The sequence below is a fragment of the Astatotilapia calliptera genome, chromosome 3 (assembly GCF_900246225.1).
Source record: "Astatotilapia calliptera chromosome 3, fAstCal1.2, whole genome shotgun sequence".
Classification (NCBI taxonomy): Eukaryota; Metazoa; Chordata; class Actinopteri; order Cichliformes; family Cichlidae; genus Astatotilapia; species Astatotilapia calliptera.
In genome coordinates, this window is record NC_039304.1 from 2595102 (window position 1) to 2604706 (window position 9605).

The 9605-nt window shown below is 41.9% G+C and overlaps 2 long non-coding RNA genes across 2 annotated transcripts in view; one reads left to right on the top strand and one right to left on the bottom strand.

Annotated features, from left to right (window-relative positions):
* Positions 1–246: 246 nt before the first annotated feature.
* On the top strand, positions 247–1050 carry LOC113016792 (uncharacterized). The gene is made up of 2 exons (XR_003271305.1): positions 247–658; positions 793–1050. It is a non-coding gene; the product is annotated as an uncharacterized LOC113016792 (long non-coding RNA).
* A 5861-nt stretch (positions 1051–6911) lies between these two features.
* Positions 6912–9605, bottom strand: part of LOC113016810 (uncharacterized) — an 11258-nt gene continuing 8564 nt past the window's right edge. Inside the window, exon 4 of the long non-coding RNA XR_003271309.1 lies at positions 6912–7034. This is a non-coding gene — a long non-coding RNA (uncharacterized LOC113016810). The remainder of the gene's footprint in view (positions 7035–9605) is intronic.

Consider the following 9605-nt stretch of genomic DNA (forward strand, 5'->3'; position numbering starts at 1 on the left):
AGCTCATTTCAACCTGTTGAAGTCATGAATGAAAGTGCAGACTGAGAGTGGATCACATGATGTTTGAGGTGTGTCATGTGACATGTTCAGTATTGTCACACATGTCTAGATTGTCCCTGATATCATAACTGCTCAAACACTGATGATTATATTTGAAGAATTATTCCTGATGGCAGCAAAGTTTGAATGGAGCTCTCTGTCTGTGCTGATTTGTCGCCCTCTGGAGGTCAAAGCACAAACCTACAGGGCAGGTGAGGAACAGCAGGGATCTGAAATCATACGAGATGTTAGTGAGAAGTTAGAACAAACGGACTTAAGATGGCTCGAAGTGATCAAAGTTGATCTAAAACAGAAGATAAATCCAAAGCAGCATCAGATGAATGTTACCATTTCCAGTTACGGCGCCCTTCATCTAATATGGAAATGTGTTGTTTTTTTTTAGCCGTGTTGTTGTTCTTCCTATTGTGTTTAGGCCAGAGATGCTCTTCAAACAGCTGACAGACATGACCACATTACAAGAACATGGTGTGAGTCTGATTTGATATTCCAGTCAACGCTGAGAGACCTTAACCAGGAAGTCAGAGGTCAGCTGATGCTGCGAGCAGGAAGTGAACCAAGGGAAAGGTCCACTCTACTCAATCTCAAAGAAAATATGCTGGTATTTGTTGATGTTGATGGTACAATAAAAATATATAATATAATAAATAATAAAATATCATGTGATGATGAGATGTGTTGTTGGTGTTTGTATTTTCTGTAAATGTCTTTTTTAATGTAAATGCTTTGTTCCAGACGGACAGGGAATCAGTTGCTGTACGATGACATCATCTTGATGTTGACGAGGAGGGCGAGAAAAACTAGTTTTGTCCTGCAGATGGCGATCTTGCACCGTGTTCAGAGAGCCGACACTTTGATGGTGCTGCTCTACTCAGCTTACTTTAGCCTGGGTTGGACTCTATATGAGCAGCTTCCACTCTGGTTTCACTCTTAAACACACTTGTTTGATTTCACTTGTAAAAGTTGAAGAATAAATATTTTATTACAAAATTATTTGTTGATGCATTTTTTTAGGGTCAAATATCTTGTTTGATTTGAGGAATGAACTGTTAGGGTGGAAAAAGTGAATCAGGTTAAAATAGTGGTGCTTTATATCAGTGAAGATGTATAATGTAATTTAAAATGTTGATGATGGGTTGTAGTGGGCTTGTACTTACAAAACTGCCTCATTTTATTGGAACGATCCACAGTTGCATCCATTCACGGATGACATCTGACATCATTTGACATCTGGTCTGAACACGTTTGTACACAAGATGCCTCAGTTCTGGATGTTTCCACAGACTCCTCTGTGCACCTAAAGAAAAGGTCAAGGGTCAGCAGCACATGTAGTTGGGACAATTCTTCAGTCGCACAAACTACACAATGATTTTCCTCCAATGACGACTTTTCACTTGCAGAAATGGTCCTGTGTGATTTCCAGGCTGTGATATAAAAACTAGTTCCTAATGGCAGCGACTCACTCAGTAAACATGTGTTTCCTTCACCAACCTCACACACAGATCCAATAAGATCAGGAAGTGGGCAGTATAGTACAATATGTGTTATTCTGTGCTGCACTGCCCAAACTAAAGATCTGCTGAAGTGTTGGAAATGATCCAGATGTTTATTTTGGACGATACAGCAGAAGATCAGACATGAAAGTGGAGATAACACAGAAGACCTGCAGCAAAGGTCAGAGGTCAGACTGGGCCCCTGGATTCAACAATGAGCCAATGATCATCAAGCAGTGACTAAAGCAGAGCCCTGACGTTCTGACATTCATCACACAGTCAGAACAAATGTCTGCTGATGACTTCATCTCATGAAACGACTGATAGATGTCAGTTCATTGATCAGCTGAGCTGCTGATCTTCATCGTCACAGAAACATTCAGCTTGTTTCAATCAGTAAATAACTCCCACTACTCCCAGTTTGAACTGTTCCCACTCAAAATGCTGTGAGAACAATGATCATTGTAGGACTTCACAAACATCACGTGTTGTTTTCCACATGTAAGATCAGCAAACACACAGAAACTTCCTGTTGCCACACACGGCCTCTAAAATCTCTTCCACGCTTTCTGTCTGAAGTCCACTCTCTGTGTCGGATCCACAGGAAACAACAAGATCTTATTAACATGGTTTTCAATGTGTCTCCTTCCAAAAAGTCCAACCAATGAACAAATGTGTGTATTTGTGGAGGCCGAACAAAAGCATGACACATTTCTCTGTTTCTATAAACTGGAGTCAAACACAAACATGAAGAGTTTCACTGACAGACTCCAAAATGCCCCCACAGTGGATCAAAGGGAAATCCTACAGTGTGGCCAGAGACTCTTAATGGCTCCAACATCAACACATCCACAATGTTGGATCCAGTTCTGCCTCACAGAGTTACTAAGACACACCCTCTGCCAGCATCACAACAGCTCCACCTGCTTCACCTGCCTCCTCAGCATCTGTACACCTGAAGAGAAAAGAAAGGCTCCAACAGCTCAAATCTACAAAGGATTCATGAAGTTTCATCCAACAATAACATGTTTGCCTTCCACAGTGTGCTGTTAGACACCACTGTACCTCTGCCATTTCAAAAAGAGCAGCTTGGGAACATTTTGGCTCCAAACACTTTGTGAAAAGAAGAATGTGTTCATGTCAAACACTGGCTCAGGTCAGACTCCTTCATCCTTCTCCAGCGTGAGGCCGCCCTCAGACCCACAGGAGCTCTGACCTTTGACCTCCTGACCCTAACCATTTTAGTCTTGTTGCATCTGCAAATCCATCCAAACTGTAGCCGAGCAAAAGAAGCTGGAAGTTGTTCTATGAATGATGTTGTTGAAGGAGCTTGGAAAGAAAAGCGTCTGGACTTCTTTAAGTTGCTTGAAGAGGGACATGGACATCTTAACGCCCACTTACATCCTGGGACATTTGATCACAGGAAATCACATGATGGGGTGGGGCTAGATCTCACAATGGGTTCACCCAAAACCTTGGCTGATTGAGACCCACACCCGTTCTCACACCGTGGCTCGTGTGATTAGGTAGAGGATCAACAGGGGCTCCGTGTCCCTGAATTTAAACTGAATCTAAACACACCGTGCACAATGCCAAGTTAGATAATGGTTAAAAGAACAAGATAAGAATAAATAAAAAGATAAAATAAGGATAAGAAATAACTTAAAAAAATAAAATAAAAAGATAAATAACTGCAAATAAGTACAAATAAGTAACTGAAGACACGTGTGGTCTGCAGATGTCGATGTACATGGATGTACATGGAGTTTAATGTGCAAAATGAACTTAGTGTGCAAAGTGACCTGATGTGCAAACTGCAGTTTGAGGTCGGTCAGCTGTTCAGGAGTCTGATAGCAGTGGGGAAGATGGAGTTGTTGAGTCTGGATGTTCTACATTTCACACTTCTGAACCTTCGTCTCGAGGGCAGAGGTGTGTCTCTCCTCTGGACTCTGTGATGGTAGCTGCTCTGCAGAGAGGGCAGCGGGGTCCTGATGATCTTCTCCACAGTTGTTATCACTCTCTGCAGGCGTTTGCGGTTTGCAGTAGTGCTGCCGTACCATGCAGTGATGCAGCTGTCAGGCTGCTCTCCACAGTGCAGCTGTAGAACCTGCTGAGGATCTTGGCCAACATACCAAATTTCCTCAGCCTCCTCAGGAAATACAGCAGCTGCTGAGCCTTCTTGACCAGCTGTGTGAGTTTGAGTCCCTCACTGACTCAAACTCCTTCAGTGACACTTGCAGCCTTGCAGATTAGTTTGCTGATCCTGATGCATCTCTGGAGCTGATGCTGTCCCCCAGCAGACAACAACAACATAGATGCTCTCACTAGTCCACTTTACCCTCTAATCACATCTCTGACATCTGCAGGTTGCTCCATAGAGACTCTTGTGCAATGCCAGGTGTTTGTGTTTGTCTGTAGGTACACATTAGATATGACCATAGACGCACACACACAAGTGAACACAGCAGCACAGATGGTTTCCACCTGCTTCCCTCTTTCTTCACACAACTGTGAGGATGATGAAGAGGTTTCAGGACGAGGTGGTCAGCAAGCACAGGATAAAGCAGGGCCATGAAACTCTCTGGTGCAGCAGATGTTTAATCAGACTCAGCTTTAGGCTTCTTTTCCCACCTGGCAGCAAAGTAACAGCTTCACTAATGTGAACAGTCACAATGTTAAACGTTTCTATATCTTCATATATTTTTATCTGTTGATGCTGCAGAATAAAGTCTGTTAACAGAGTGCAGGATGTGTAGAGCAGGTCCAGCTCTCCCTTTACTGTGTCCACTTTCATCAGCCCCTGTGAAGTGACACAGAGTGCATGTGTGTCTGTCAGCTGTTGTTTGTTGTGAAGGATGGAACAAATGAACACACACTTTTAGAGAAATCTGAAAAAGCAACACGTGCTTGGGCTCCTTCTGTGCTCGTCTTCATTAATGCTGATCTTTCTTTCCTGTTTGTTCTTTGGCACAAGCTTCAGTCTTTTCTCCCAGGGCTCCTTCACACTTAGAAACACACCTACATTCATTTATACACAAACATCATGAAACAAAGGCTTTGTAAAAGAGGACACGAGATCCTCTCTGAACAGCACATTCATATCAAACACAGGACTGAACAGGATATACTGAGTCTGTGCTGTTTTCATTGTTACTTGCTGAGTATTTTTCCAGTGTTTGAAATGTGACTCAAGTCTGATTCTTCTACTGTGTGTGAACTCTAAGCAGCTGCATTAAACAGCTGCTTTTCAAACCAGGCTCAATCCTATGACTCTGTGAATGTAAACTTTTGTCACCTGCATGAATAACAATCCTTGATCTAGTCAGGACTGCAGTGCTCCTGTGATCCCAGCTTATAGATGGAGGCTAGCATGAGAGGCTCAGCAGCTAAAGCAGCACACCTGGGTCTCCCAGCCTATTAAAAGCAGCCCTTTGCTTCACCTGCTTCACTAAACATTATTATTATTATTTAAGCAGAGTGGTGTGATTGATGTAGGCATTGCTGTGTGACAGGAGGACTTTTCTTGAAACAGCTCGTGTGACGTGAGCTGACGTAAAAACAGTGATGTTAGCTTGATTCTCTTGGCTAAAACTATTTTAAAAAGAGGGTCAATCATGCAAATCTGCCAATAGAAGCCAAAGTTACAGCCCCTCAGAGTTTAAAGAGAAAAGGCCCGTTTCCAACACTCGGTTGTGCAAAGGGAAACAGGCCCACAGTGCCTGAGTGTGTGGGTAATTCTTCAAATAATATTCAAAAGCAAACATTTTTAAGCATGTAAATAAAATTCAATCATTTCTGCTCTTCAATACCTAAGAAATGAAAACTGGCAGATGGTCCCAAAATGTGAAACGCCTGGCTATCTGTGCATTTAGTGCTGCAAGTTTTCACTGTTTACCTTCAGAAGCATAAATCTCTGCACAGATAATGTTCATATGTGGATTCCTGGTTTTCTGCAGTTAATTGTGACCCAAAGCGTATTTTTAAAGTGGTTCCAGGCAATAAAGTCTAAAAATAAATACATCTACTTCCTTTTTCTGTGTTCCAGCCTCAGTGACTCTGACACAGTGCTGTAATATTTACACCTCTGATGAAAGCAGAGTTTGTAGTTGCAGAGAAATACTCGACTCATTTTGGGCATTTACGAGCAGGAACCTCAGAAAGCCCCTCGCTGCTTCACTGGTTAAGAAGCAAAGCAAACATTAGTTCACAGTGATGTTAATTAAGGCCCAAAGTTTAGGAACGAACGTCAGCACTTCACTAATGAATGTAATGCTGATTCATGTGCTTGTTTTGTAATGTGCATGTTGTGCGTTGCTATTTCCCATATTCTTTGGCACTGATAGATGAAGAGTCTCAGGCAGGACCGAGGCTGCCAGCTGCTGACAGTGAGCAGGGAGAGAGCAGCAGAAGCTGGGCAAGAGCAGGGCACCTTCAGCCCCCTTCATCAGTCAGAAATCATTTGGGTGTCTGTGTGAAATGTCTGATTTTTAAAATCTTTTTGTAGACATATTTATTAAATGTTTAACAATTATATAGAAGAAAGACAATGTAAAGAACAAAACATGACAAAACAAAAATGAGTTGAAGTTATGAACTGTTTCTGAGAGACAAATAACACCAGGATCCTTTTTGTGTAGCTGACAGCTGGTAACTGTGCAGGGGCGGGTCTAGCAAAGTGTTGCCAGGGGGGCAGGTAGGGCATTAACAGGGAGAGGGGGGCACAAAGAAATACTTTTCTTTCTTATTCTCATTTAAAATGTCGAGCTTTTAATAAATAATTATCTGAATCTTACAACAAACGTTTCCATCTGATGTAAAATGTATAGAAATCCATTATTGTACATAGTCATTTTTTAGGGTCCCATCATAATTTCTTCAGAAGTAAGTACTGCATATGATGCCAGTGTTTCCCACATTTTCTAGATTCTGCACCAGTACTGTGTGTAAAATGCATCAAAAAGTCCGTTTGATTCTTTCTCAGCTGTCTTTCTGTCTCCTTTCACTTTTTAAAGGTTGCCATGTTAGAAAACATATTTTGCCCTGCCGTGCTGTTTATTGATGTGGCAAATGAAAGGTTTATGAAAACATATCTAAATCTGTCATCAGTAATCAGCAATGATCATGTCTCACCTCTAGTCTCTGTCTTAATGTCAGGTTTCCACCGTGTGTTGTAGATGTTCAGGAGGTTAACTCGACCAACAGTCTACTTCCTGTTTAGAATACCAGGACAGGGAGGATGGTGCAGGTTTAAGTTTATTAGACTGATGCATGTATACCAACAAGACAGCGTCCATCACTGTGACAACAGCGTTTGTTTTCATTCAAAGGCTTCATGGTTTTTCCTTTAATACCTGGGGGGCCGGTCTCCAGTCAAAATGCCCGGGACCATTTTTTGTCCCAGTCCAGCCCTGGTGTCAGATCTGCATGCAGTGTCAATGAGACGATCAACAACAGATCAGACAAAACACTCAGGCGGACACTCCTCTGTAGAAGGAAACATGGAAAGTGTGAGGTAATCAGTGCACAACATCACTTTGTATTTCAGGCTGTTTTTATATAGAACTTCAGCACCAATGTAAAAGTTCTGGTTTGAGGAAGATGAAGAACATTTTCAGGAAGGATGCCGTCTGCAAGCAGAGCTGCTTGAACCTCAGCGCTGAGGTCCAGACTACTTCCTGTGAAGCCACGTGATGTAAATCTGCTGCTGTAACTTCACAGTTTACTGAAGCTAAATGCAACTGAAGGAAACGGTTTCCAGGGCCTAATCCGTGGATCGACTTCCTTCGAGGCGTGGACGTCTATCAGCAGAGAATGTCCCTTAGTCTGTAACACAGTCAAATATATTCTCAAGTAATATTCAAGCATGCCATTCAGCGTGTTAGTACGAGCTCGGGAGCAGCTTGGGAGAACAAGAAAACAGAGACTGCTTTAGATTGTCTTCCCAAATTGACTCAACTTTATTCTCAAGTACAACAGTTTATATAGAGGGTAAAATTCATGAGACAGCAGATTCTCAGTTTAAACCAGTACAGACCAAGATAAGGGAGCGTCTTCCTGCCCTTGGGTGAAGAAGCATCCTTTGTATAGTGTATCAGTTCAGCTACAATTGTGATTATCTCAGCGACATATTTTCAAGGCACAAAACAAAGAGTTCTTTCATTAGTGAAATCTGAAACAAACCATTTGGCCTTCAACAGGCGTCTAAAAGATTAAGAAACTAATGTAGCTGAGGGAGTGATCTCTGTGGTATTTCAACCTTGTACCAGCCTGTGATTCTCACACATCAATTCTTGGGTCAAAGAGAAAAATAACTAAAACAAAGGGGCCTTATTGAATGACAGAGTTTTCCTGCATAATGTCACTATAAAACAATATCCAGTAAATGCTACCATGGTACTAAAATACCTAACAGTTCCCCTCTTTTATTATTTTTAAAAATAATAACTCAAATAGAAAGGAAAAATCACAAATGTAATAACATAATATAAAAAGCAAATCATAAAATGTAATAGTTCACAACCTAATGTTCAATATACACATCAGGAACATCATTGGTAACATGTGGCACATCCTCAGGATCAATTTGTGCTAATTGCAAATACATTGAAGTAGCTGTACTGGTAGCTATATGGGTTATCATTGAGCGTACACAGGGTATCATGGTTTATTTGTGGTGTCTGTGTTGCTTTCTACTGATTTTAGAGAACGTGAGGAGTGTACTAGGTGGGTGTCTTGCCAAGTGGAGCATGAGGTATTGTCAGCAAAATGTGGCTTGCAGAAATGTGAACAGGGTTGCAGTTTACAATACGAAATAGTAAATAAAAATCCTAAGGTTAATGCAGTAGATATGATTAATAACCTAAATATATAAAAAAGACAGTTCTTTAGTCGTCTCCTGGCCTGGTCCCAGGTTTGAGAGACACCGTATAAGCGTCGTGTGATGACAATGGGCATTTCATTTTCTCCATTATCAGGATGAAACGAGTCTATCTTTATCAGGTTAGGCATTGTGTGGTACTCTAGGCTTTCTGTTCCTGCTGGATGTTCGAGTACCTTGTTGTTGTTCTTTCAGGCGTTGTGTGTTAATCAGTGATTGTGTGTGTGTAGGTGGATTGGATCCGGGCGTTGGCTCGCCTGAGTCGTCATCTACTTGATCCGACGCCTTAGGTGGTTTGGTGGGGCTGGTCTTAACCCTGCTGGCATGAATCCACTGAGGTTGTCCGTCTGTTAGGATGCTGGTTCTCGTCACTGCAAGTACAGTCTGGGGGCTGGAACACGCGGCCTCCCCGAGTGCCCTTGGTTTTAGCGACTTTACCAACACCGCATCTCCTGGTTTCCACGGATGGGTTGGATCTATGGAAGGGAGAGGCTGAGAGAGACAAACTTTCTGATAGTTATTATTCAGTGTTTCTACCAGGTTATGAACATAGTCAGACAATGCAGTGTCTATGTCCCCTTCCAATAGCGGTGCCCCTCTGGAGGCTGACCATGGTGTTGGAAACGGTCTTCCCATGATTATTTCAAATGGAGATAATTTGGTTGCTGCGGATGGAGTCATTCTAATCTCGCAGAGGATTTGAGGAAGTAGTTTGATCCAGGTCATTCCTGTTTCTATCATTGCTTTAGTCAGGCGATTTTTTATGGTCCTATTCATTCTTTCTACAACTCCTGAACTCTGAGGATGGTATGGCACATGATATTTCCAGTCTATTGCTAGAGTTTTAGCACACTTTTGAATTACTTCTGATGTGAATGAAGGTCCTCTATCACTGTTAATTTGGTGAGGTATTCCAAATCTGGGTATTATTTCATTGCATTCTATCATATATTTTTTACAGGACTTTTTAATCAGCCTACTTTCCTTATCACAAATAGTATTTAACATTTCTACTGACCTGTTTTCTGGCGATAATCGTTCGGGATAGGGCTCCGGAAATACATTAGGATGCATTAAACTTATAGTTCTTAAGTTCGAGACGAAATCAGTCACGTAAGCACTTCCGCATGTTCTGGATACGTAATCATGGAAGTCTTCATTGATTCGCGAGCGTGGTT